This window comes from Harpia harpyja, chromosome 12 (genome assembly GCF_026419915.1).
Source record: "Harpia harpyja isolate bHarHar1 chromosome 12, bHarHar1 primary haplotype, whole genome shotgun sequence".
NCBI lineage: Eukaryota > Metazoa > Chordata > Aves > Accipitriformes > Accipitridae > Harpia > Harpia harpyja.
Window position 1 is genome coordinate 21,015,549 of NC_068951.1, and position 10,700 is coordinate 21,026,248.

Sequence of the window (10,700 nt, forward strand, 5' to 3'; positions counted from 1 at the left end):
TGCGTGGAAATTATAGTATAAATATTAACAGAAGTAAAATAAATATTAATATAAGTAAAAATCAGGACTAGTGTGTTTCTCAAAGGGAACTTTGATTAGACATGAAAAGAAGCTGCAGCCTCCGATGGCAATAAAGCCAAAAGGTAGTTTCCACTGGCTTGAGACGTTTCAGACCATTTACTGAAAATGTGTCAAATAATCCTTTTGATAATACAAAATTGCTTTAAACTGACCATTTCGTTTTAAAAGTGATGTGATTTTCTAGGTGAATATTGTGGAGTAGGAATTTTCACACCCTACTACAACAAAGCCCAATGAGAGAATATATTGGATGTGAAATTGTATTCTGAAAAGTAAATCCATTAAAAATATCTCTTGAGATTTCATATTTATTTCTAGGTAATTCCTACTGATTTTTCAGAGGAGAAACAAGTTTCCCCAGCAACTGTGTAATTTCAGCCAAGTTCCCAGATGATCAAATAAACAAACGTGCTGCTGCGCAGCACCTTCCCTGCAAATGAGATGCCAAGTGCCTTTGCTGCATTAAATAGTAAGTGAAGAGGAAAGCAAGGGAATGAGATATTTCGGCAAGGCAGAAAGATAGCGAAGGAGCATTTTGCACTTTGCAGAGGTGGAAAACTGGGCTGCCTGTGTAGGACCTGTGGCCGAGCATCCTCGGTTGCTCTCGATTTGGGGGTCTAGTCTGCATCCCTGGCTATTCCAATCCCCTGATGACATCCCACTGTGATACAGCCTGTGGGACTTATTTTCCTAAATTCCAATCTCGTCATTGACTTGGGAGCTTAACGGCACAGAAATCTATTTGCGGATGCTCCCTAAGAGCCTGCAGCTTATTAATTTTCAGCTGGTTGGAAATACTAAGGTGCTGAAGTTCCTTTGAGGAGCAGGCCTTGGATTTCAAAGGCAGAAGAAAGATACTAGCAATGTTAAATGTATTTATCTCGATGACAGCTCTTCGGGGATGTTTCAGGAAGGGTAAATTCTCGTTAAAAAAATTGTGATAGGAACAGTCAAGAGGGAAATGTCATTTGTTCAAAAAAACCAGCTTCTGCTTCTGGCTTAACAGCACAGTTTCACCAGTTGAGGCGTGAAGGATGGGCTGCAGCCTGGAAGAGCTGCTTGCAAAAACGGTAACTTTTGCAGCCCTAAATTCAGTAAGATGCGGGGATTTCTCAGCGCCAGGGCCAGCAGCAGCTCTCTGTGGCACTGTGCAAGGATGACTCGTCCTATAGGACCTTCTGCCAGGGTGGGAGTGGGCCCCAGAGAGGGCAAGCAGGGTGGGGGGCACAGCTGGCTGGGGGGCCAGCCCTGCTGCTGCTGCCAGCGGTCCCTTCCCCAGGGTGGCCGTGCCAGAGGAGATGCGAACATGGGACGATTCATCCCTTTTCCAGGTCTCCCCTGCTCTGCAGAGACAGTGGAATATATAATTTTTAACAATGCATATTTATGTCTTAGAAGGTTTCTGAGCTGGTCTAGAGCTGGTACCTGGTGAGAAGCAGGGTGCCGTTTGGGCACTGGGGGAGCAGTAGAAGTGCCTGCTGAGAGTGTCAAAAACATTTTCCACTAGTCTTTGCTGGGAGAAAAAAACAACATAAATGCATATAGTCCCGATGGTTTCCCTCTCTGCTTCATTGCTGATCTTCTGCTAGAGATCTTTTCCATCCTTCCTGACACGGCTAAAGAAACAATACACTTGTCCTGAGTTCTTCGCACCTCCCCACCTTAATTTAGGATTAATTTCTGTACGACGAGAGCTCTGTTACGCGTGTGATGTGATGATTTGCGAATTTTTGCTGGCAATGCCCCTGCCTTCTGGGTTGGCCCAGGACCTCATGCCCTGGGTCGGAGCAGCTCTCGCCCTGCCTGGCGCAGGGGGGCTGCGGTGCGGGTGTGGGTGTCAGGGGCACCCCGGGGATATGCTCGCCCCTTCTTGTATGGCATCTGGCATACATTTTGGGGGCTAAGTCAGAGGTAAATTTAGGACATATTTTCAAGCAGAAGCACATCTGATTTCACTTCAATTCTCTTTTCCATTTTATTAAAAAAAAGCCTATTTTGCTGCCGAGCTGCCGCAGCAGTGGCATGTCCGGAGGTGGGTGCCAGGGGCTGGGGCTGGGGCAGGGGCTGCAGCCAGCAGCAGGTTTTTTTCTTAAGTTTGGTTAAGTTTTCCTCTATTTTAGCAATGGCCACAAGATGGCACAGGTCCCCTCCTAGTAAAATATGAATGTGATCACCGGAGAAATGGGTTTTTCAGGTAGCCTGAATCCAGGCTGAGCGAAAGCTGACTGAAAATAAAACACAAGCATATGATGCTCATGACACTTGGACTTCAAGCCGTTCCTGGGACGTGCCAGCCAAGCAGAGGGTAAGCCTGCGCCCCATCTTGCTTGGGCATGTACAGAGCAGCCCTGTGATGGAGGGCGGTGGCGATGCTGAAGGGCTGGCGGGAGCTGGGAGAATGTGGTTTCCAGATCAATATCTTGTTCAATGGTTTTCTGTTGTGGTGCCCTGGGTTATACGTCGGGATTGGCAAATTGTTGATCAGGCTGGAAGATGCTTGTATTTGCTCTTGCAGGCTGGCTGACACGGATGGCGTGGTCAGCATCCCTGTGGTCGCCCTGCGGCAGCTCTCGTGGCTGATCGTGGTGGCACGGGGAGTACAGGGCACGCAGCCACCCAGGGAACCAGCAGGAGAGTTTTGCAGGGCGGCAGAAAAGGCAGTCCTCGAGGGTTCTGCAGTGGGTTCAAGGGCAGGATCCCGGGCCACCCAAGAAGATGACATTTCTGTTGGTGGACGCATGAGTGACTGCACTGCAGCTGCAAACGCGGCATTAGCAGCCGGGCAATGCGCAGGCAGCATGTACATGGGTGCTGGGTCGCTGCCACCACAGCTTTGCTGTTGCGCTGCTGTGTTGAATAATGAATATGAAAGTCAAGCTAGTATCCAAAAATGCATTTCCTACACAAAGATTTTGATAATGTCTGGAAAGGGGCAGGGAAGGGATCCAGCCAATTCCTACTGGGTTTCAATACCGTCCGGTTTGTGGTTCCCACTGGTGCATGTCCTGTAAATACCTTGTCCTGTCGTGGAAATACAGCCTGTGTTGTGCGGGCCCTTGGCTGGTACTTGTGGGTCATTAACTAGATAGCGAAGGTGGTGAACGGGTTTCACCCAGAGCGGGGAAAGCTGTCAGGGAGATGTGCTGGCAGGATGTAGGTGGCTGTATGGGAGTCGGGGCTGTTTGCTGGGAGGTGTACAGGGGGGTTGGCTGGAGGAAACCCAGAGTAACCCCTTGCACAGCTATTTTTCAGGTATTTAACACAACAGCACACAGCGAGTCCTGCAGAGATGATGTGGTGGCAGTACACGGTACAGCATGGGGACCGTGTGCGCTGGAGAGCGGTCGTGGGCAGTCCCCGAGGGCCATCCTCTCCCCGAGGGACCCCCCACGGCGTTCGGCCCGAGGGGGTGAGTGAAACCCTTGCAACCCCAGTGACTCCCAACGGCCCTGAACAGCAACAGGAGCCTTCAATGGCAGTGAAGTCAGCAACGTTGTGGCAAACTATCTTTTCCCTGAGTGGTAAGAGAGGTCATAATCCTCCTACTGGACTAATTACAGCCAGTGAAAATATGGTAATGAAAATAACTCCTATTGCCAGTATTTGAAGAGTTACGTTTTACATGAAAAAAGAGGCTTATGTGAATAACGGTTATTGTTTTGTACATGGCTCTCTTTTGTCCCATCTATTCTCATCTCGGCAGATCATGGTGTAATTAATCATATAGGATTAAATGCTGCAGGGAAAGGACTGGGAAATTATGGAGAGGCAAAACTCTAGAAGTTTGTGACTTAAACTTGCGTTATCTGTCACAAAGAACATACTGCCTGCTCTGCTTCCTACCTGCCAGCTCTTTCTCGCTGCTGCCAGAAATCAGTGTGATTTCCCCAAAGGTTTAGCAGTCTGACTGCTTTCTGAGTGTCTCCCTGGGATTGCATGGCTGGATCTGTCTGGATTTGGAGGCAGCTCCCCAGTTCTTTGAGATATGTGTTGGGAAGGCTGGGGTACTCGCCTGCCTTGTCCAGCCTTGCTTGCAAAACATGAGTAGGGGTCAACCAACGAGATGCAGGTTATGGCCAGGCATCTGCTGGAAGGTCATCACCCTGACTGTGCTGGGGTCAGTGATCCCAACGCCTACCAGTATTTCCCTTGCCTGAACTGCACGGGGTTGTCTGCCGATAACGTGTATAAACTCCTCTCACCATTAATTTACCTTGTCCTGGATGCCTGGACTCCGTAATTCCAATTACTGCACCAAAATCCAGCATTTCTTGCCCTTCACCCTTTGGGTTTGGCCAAAGATGGTAATGAAGATGTGTTTTTGCTGGCAGATCAGCCTAAGGTCCTCTGAAAGCCACTCCTCTAACTGCTCGTGGTTGAACATTTGATATGTGTGAAGGATTGTATTGGTTTTGTGTGGCAAGGTTTTGGTAGCGGGGGGGGGGGCGGGTTACAGGGGTGGCTTCTGTAAGAAGCTGCTGGAAGCTTCCCCTGTGTTCGAGAGAGCCCATACCAGCCGGCCCTAAGACGGACCCGCCGCCGGCCAAGGCCGAGCCAATCAGCGATAGTGGTAACGCCTCTGTGATAACATTTTTAAGAAAGAAAAAAGTTGGGACAGACGGTATTCGGCAGCCGGCGAGAGGAGTGAGAACATGTAAGAGAAACAACCCTGCGGACACCAAGGTCAGTGAAGAAGGAGGGGGAGGAGATGCTCCAGGCGCCGGAGCAGAGATTCCCCTGCAGCCCGTGGGGAAGACCATGGTGAGGCAGGCTGTCCCCCTGCAGCCCAGGGAGGTCCACGGTGGAGCAGATATCCACCTGCAGCCCGTGGAGGACCCCACGCCGGAGCAGGTGGGTTCCCGAAGGAGGCTGTGACCCCGTGGGAACCCCGCGCTGGAGCAGGCTCCTGGCAGGACCTGCAGATCTGTGGAGAGAGGAACCCACGGAGCAGGTTTTCTGGCAGGACTTTTGACCCCGTGGGGGGCCCACGCTGGAGCAGTCTGTGCCTGAAGGACTGCACACCGTGGAAAGGACCCATGCTGGAGCAGTTCGTGAAGAACTGCAGCCCGTGGGAAGGACCCATGTTGGAGAAGTTCGTGGAGGACTGTCTCCCGTGGGTGGGACCCCACGCTGGAGCAGGGGAAGAGTGTGACGAGTCCTGCCCCTGAGGAGGATGAAGCGGCAGAAAATAACGTGTGATGAACTGACCGTAAACCCCATCCCCGTCCCCCTGTGCCGCTGGGGGGTTGGTAGAGAATCCGGGAGTGAAGTTGTGCCCAGGAAGAAGGGAGGGGTGGAGGGAAGGTGTTCTGAGATTTGGTTTTATTTCTCATTACCCTACTCCGGTTGATTTGTAATAAATCGAGCTAATTTTCCCCAAACTGAGTCTGTTTTGCCCGTGACGGTAATTGGTGAGTGATCTCTCCTATCCTTATCTCGACCCGCAAGCTCTTTGTTATATTTTCTCTCCCCTGTCCAGCTGAGAAGGAGGGGGAGTGATAGAATGGCTCTGGTGGGCACTTGGCGTCCAGCCAGGGTTAACCCATCACAAGGATCATTTGATATTATCTGTCTTTTTGCTATTGCAGTCCATGATGATATCTCATCTTTATTCCCCACAATAAAGCCTGTTAGCTAATGATTTTCCTGATGGTTGTGTGAGTAATTCTCTCATGTGAACAATCACTACTCTTTGCTATAAATAGGCAGGCTTAGAACAGACTTTTCTATTTGGTCCTTCTTATTCTTGTTTCAAATTTTGGGCTTGTATTTTTTGTTTCTTAAAGATTTTTTTTTTTAATTCTTTATAAATCATCATCTCCTTGTAGGGCTGGTAGCCCCAAAGTATCTTAAAGGGACTTGGTGAGTTTGAACAGTGGTTATGCCTGCAATGAGTTGCTGTCTTCTCTTTATTTTGGTATAGATTGTTATAAATATTAGTGATTGCCATTAGGGAACACCATTAGGATTTTAGTGAGGTGCTGAGTGCCTAGAATGACCTGGTTTTTTAAGCACTCAAATGCTTCCTGTGGGATCCCTTCAGGTTGTCCCATCGAATATATTTTGCTGGTCCTCTCCAGAGAACTTTGTTTCCAAACTTTTTGCTGCTGTGACTGCAGCAGCTTTGGTCTATTTACCCTTTTCTAGCCAGTAATAGTTATCAAATTAGAATGGTTTTAACTAAAACTCAAGCAACAGTAGCCATGGATAGTAACGAAGCCTTTAGGAGCCCTATTAATTAGCAGCCAGTTCCCCCCAAGTTAGCAGGAAGTTAGCAGTGTGTGGACAAATGGCAATAGCTGAAAACATTGACAGGCAGCGGAGATTTAATTAGACGCTCGGGACAAGCTTTGCCTGCGGTAGTGCTGTCCTGGGACACAGCTACAGCGATGCTGCTCCCAAGGATGTCTGTGGGGAGGCAAAGTGCTGGCAAGGTGAAGGTGGGGGGGAGGCAGGAGCAAGCATGTGTGCCTGTCCTGGAGGTCCCCAGCTGGCACAGCTTGCACCGAGCCATCCTGCTGCCCAAGAGCGTGCATGCACATACGCACACACACAGAGTTTATCTGATTCTCAGAAATACTGTCCCATTAAAATGAGACCTCCCCTGGGCTGCAAGTCCCTGTGCCACCCCTTTTCTTTGCCCATTGCTGGTTTGGTGGTTGTTCTCTGTTGTAGTTTAACCCCAGCTGGCAACTCGCTCATTCCCCAACCTTGGCTGGGATGGGGGAGAGAATCAGAAGAGTAAAAATGAGAAAACTTCTGGGTTGAGATAATGACAGTTTAATACGTAAAACAAAAGCCACACACACAAGCAAAGCAAACCAAGGAATTCATTCACTGCTTCCCATAGGCAGGCAGATGTTCAGCCATCTCCAGGAAAGCAGGGCTCCATCACGCGTAATGGTTACTTGCGAAGACACACACCATCACTCCGAACGTCCCCCCTTCCTTCTTCTTCCCCCAGCTTTATATACTGAGCATGACGTCATACGGTCTGGAATATCCCTTGGGTCAGTTGGGGTCGGCTGTCCTGGCTGTGTCCCCTCCCAACTGCTTGTACCCCCCCAGCCTGCTCGCTGGTGGGGTGGGATGAGAAGCAGAAAAGGCCTTGGCTCTGTGTAAGCACTGCTCAGCAGTACCGAAAACATCCCTGTGTTATCAACACTGTTTCCAGCACAAATCCAAAACATAGCCCCCTACCAGCTACTGTGAAGAAAATTAACTCTACCCCAGCCAAAACTGTCACATTCTCTAAATAGCCCCCATGCTACATGAAATCTATGTGGCTTCCAGTAATGTCTCTGGTCTGAGCGTGGTCAGGAAGAGAAATGAGAAAGTAACATACTCTAGCAAGGAAATATTTTGAGGTCTGCTTGATTATACTGAGTTTAGAGAAGCCTAGTGTACCTTAGCCCCGAGCTGCAGGCTCAGCTCTCGCAACAAGCTGCGAGCAGCCTGGATCACTTTGCTTCCCAGACAGTAGCGTTTCAGATGTCCTTGAAAAATCTTGCTCTTGGTGTTTTTTATTAGTGCAGATGTGTAGTCTGTACTCCTCTTTAGGCTTTCAGCTTCACAAGAAGACAGGGTGTTGTGAAAAGGGTGAGCACAGCACTGTCATCCTTATGGAGCCAGCAGAGTCAAGAGATAGCATCCTTCTCCATGCAGGGAAGGGGTCTGGAGAGGAAAGTGTGACTCAGGGAGCCTGGAAATTAAAACTGATGGATACCAAGCCGGAAAGAAGGTTTTAATTTAGCACTGAGAGCAACTAGACACCAAAAAGACAAAGAAAAAGCAAAATAAATTTTTCATTGCTTGAGATCAGCCTGAAAGAGGACCTGGTACAGGAACAGGGTGTTCCCCATGCGGAAACCTCAACAGGAGTCAGGGAAGGGCTTTGGCTGATTGGAGTCACTGACTTCTTTCCTTGCCCTGTGGCCCAGGCAGGTGGGTGCACGGCAGGTGAAGCTCCCCCAGCACAGCTTGAAGGCTACAGCAGAGCGGTGACATGAAAGGGATACCTAGGATGCACTGCTGTAAAAAACCTATCCTATAAAATTGATCACTGACACATAGATTCACAAATGTTGTTGTCTCATATGTTAAAAGGGTTAAATCTTACTTTCTCCTGTTTTTTTTCTTGTTTTCCTTCTTATGTGCCTGTTTTTTCTGTGCAGGAGTAGAAAAATCATGTTCCCCCCAAAATTTCTGTTCCACAACCAGCCTTCAAAGCAAGAGGTCCCCAAAGAGCCTCTCCGGTCTGTCCTGTCTCCCAGTGCCCTGGCGGGACTTCACATAGCAAAGCATTTGTCTGCCCTCAAGCCACAAGTCAGGTCTTTGCAGTGACAGCTGTATATGTTTTGGGATGCAGAAAATGTCAATACTCCCCTCTCGGGGGGGCTGGAAGACCCTGGCTTGTGCAACAAGGCTGGATTCGCATGCAGCCCCCCACGGCAGCCAGGGCAGCATCGGGCAGCGCAGGAAGATTACTGGCATTTAAGGCAGGTTATTGCATTATTAGCCCTATGATGGTCATGAAAGAGATTGTCAAAGAAGAGGGTAGATAAATAGGCTCTGAAAACAAAAAAAAAGCTTAATGACTTTTTCTTTGCCTCTTTTTTCAAGGCCTATTAAGGCTGCTGGAAGTGTGCTAAAAGCCAAAGAGGTCCCTGCACTCTGAGTGTTACAGACATTTCCAGAAATTATTTTTTCAGAACGGGGAAAGGGCAAATAGAGAGGGAGTCTCTCCCTTTCAGCCATCTGATGCTGCTGGGTGCACACGAAGCTGCCCCACTCCCATGGCCATGAGCATCCCCTGTGCAGGGTGGTGCTTGGAGCTTGGGGCAGGGGGGGCACTGGCTGTGGATGTGGCTTGCTAAAAAACTCCCAGCTGAGAGTTAGACAAGGCCGTTTAATAGGTTACCAGATTACTTGCTCGCCTCTTTGCACTTGGCTGCAAAACGCAGGTGAACATGCTGAGCCTGGTGTCAGCTGCCACATTCCCCTTTGAAGGGGGCACACGTGCCATGGCCACAGCGCTAGGCAAAGGTTTAGGGGTAGGTGATGTACAACCAGGGTGTCCTGGGGCACTGCAGCTACACACAGCTGGACCCCAAGAGTAATTCTGGAGCTGCTGATTAACTTTTTTTTGTCCAACTGCAAGTATTTAAAACGTCCTCCAGCACATCCGCACTCCCCAGCAGTTCAGTCTAAACGTCTTTCAGTATGGAAAGGTGAATGTGGTCCTGCGATAATTCTTTGATTTTTCAGGACAACTATTTACAGTGTGTAGGAATTTCGTTAAAAGCAGGAATCACCTCTTTACATTTATATAGACTTTTCTGCTGGGGAGTTTTGAAACTTTGCAGTGGTCACTAAAGCTGTTAGAAGCAGCTGTGCAAAGGGAGTGCTTTCCCTGGGGCGAGCTGTTGAGCAGTGATCTATTACAGCCACTCCTCAATATTAGCTGTGCGGTGGCACTAATGCCATCGACAGAGTAAGCTCTGTCAGCAGCCACCGAACAGGAGGGGATGCTGCGTGTGCGGGGAATGCACAGGCAGGTTCCCAAGGTGCTCGCTGGGTGTGTGCTAAGTTGCAACTTCAGGAGTTTTTCATTGCCATCCCCAGCGGCCTTATCTTGTCCTCCCACGCCACTTTGCCACGCTTCACTGCAGGATCCAAGGACCTTGTCCCCGTATGGCTGGGTTCAGTGGCACACTTCCCTGCACAGCGTGTAGCATCTGCAGGGCTGGGCTTCCCTGAGGCTCAGGCGTCACCAGGGTGTGACAGAGGTGTCAGTAAGAGAGGGGTCTCTGGAAACACAGCGTCTGCCTGCATGCACTGCTCTGTTATGACATTTTCTTAAAATTAGGGGGCTAAATATGTGGCCATCTCTGGGAGTGGCGCCAGGGGCTGCCAGGAAAGGGAGTCAGTGGAAATGACTGTGTGTGTTATGGTCTATAAGCCTCTGTCAGATAAGGTACCTTTGAAGTCTTATAAGTGTAGAATGTCTAGCAGATAATACCCTTTACTGTACTAGAATCTGCAGTATTGCTGCATGCCTGGCAGGCTAGGAAATGTAGATAAATTGTGGTTTACGCACATGAAACACTATACATCCCGCTGTGGTTCAGGTGTCATTTTTCTTATAGGTAAATGGCAAAACAGCCTTAGGCCTCCTGCAGAGCTGGGGGGTTCCTGCCATCAGCTGCACCAGAGGAGCCTCACTTTCAAGATGTGACGCTCGCTACTCTGATAAATGACCAGTTCAAATAGGTCAAAATAAAAGAGTGAATTTCCCCAGAGCCTGGTGTTATTCACACCTAATAGTCGTGGTATTGATGGGAACATCTGCAGACAGACCTCAGTATCTCAGATGAGCCAGTTTCCCCTCTTTGGCTGCATTAAAATTAATTTGAGCCTCTGTTCCCCCAGATGAATTTAACCTTGGTGTCAGCAAAGCACTTTTTAGCTCAAGGTACCAAAGATGGGCACAAACTCACCAGACACATCAAAGAGCATGAGGGCAAGAAGCCCATCCCATAAAACAGAGTGATAATTGTGGAGTTTGGGGTTTGTTTACGAAGAGCTGAAGAGACTCTCAGCAGCTGTAAGTAAATGCC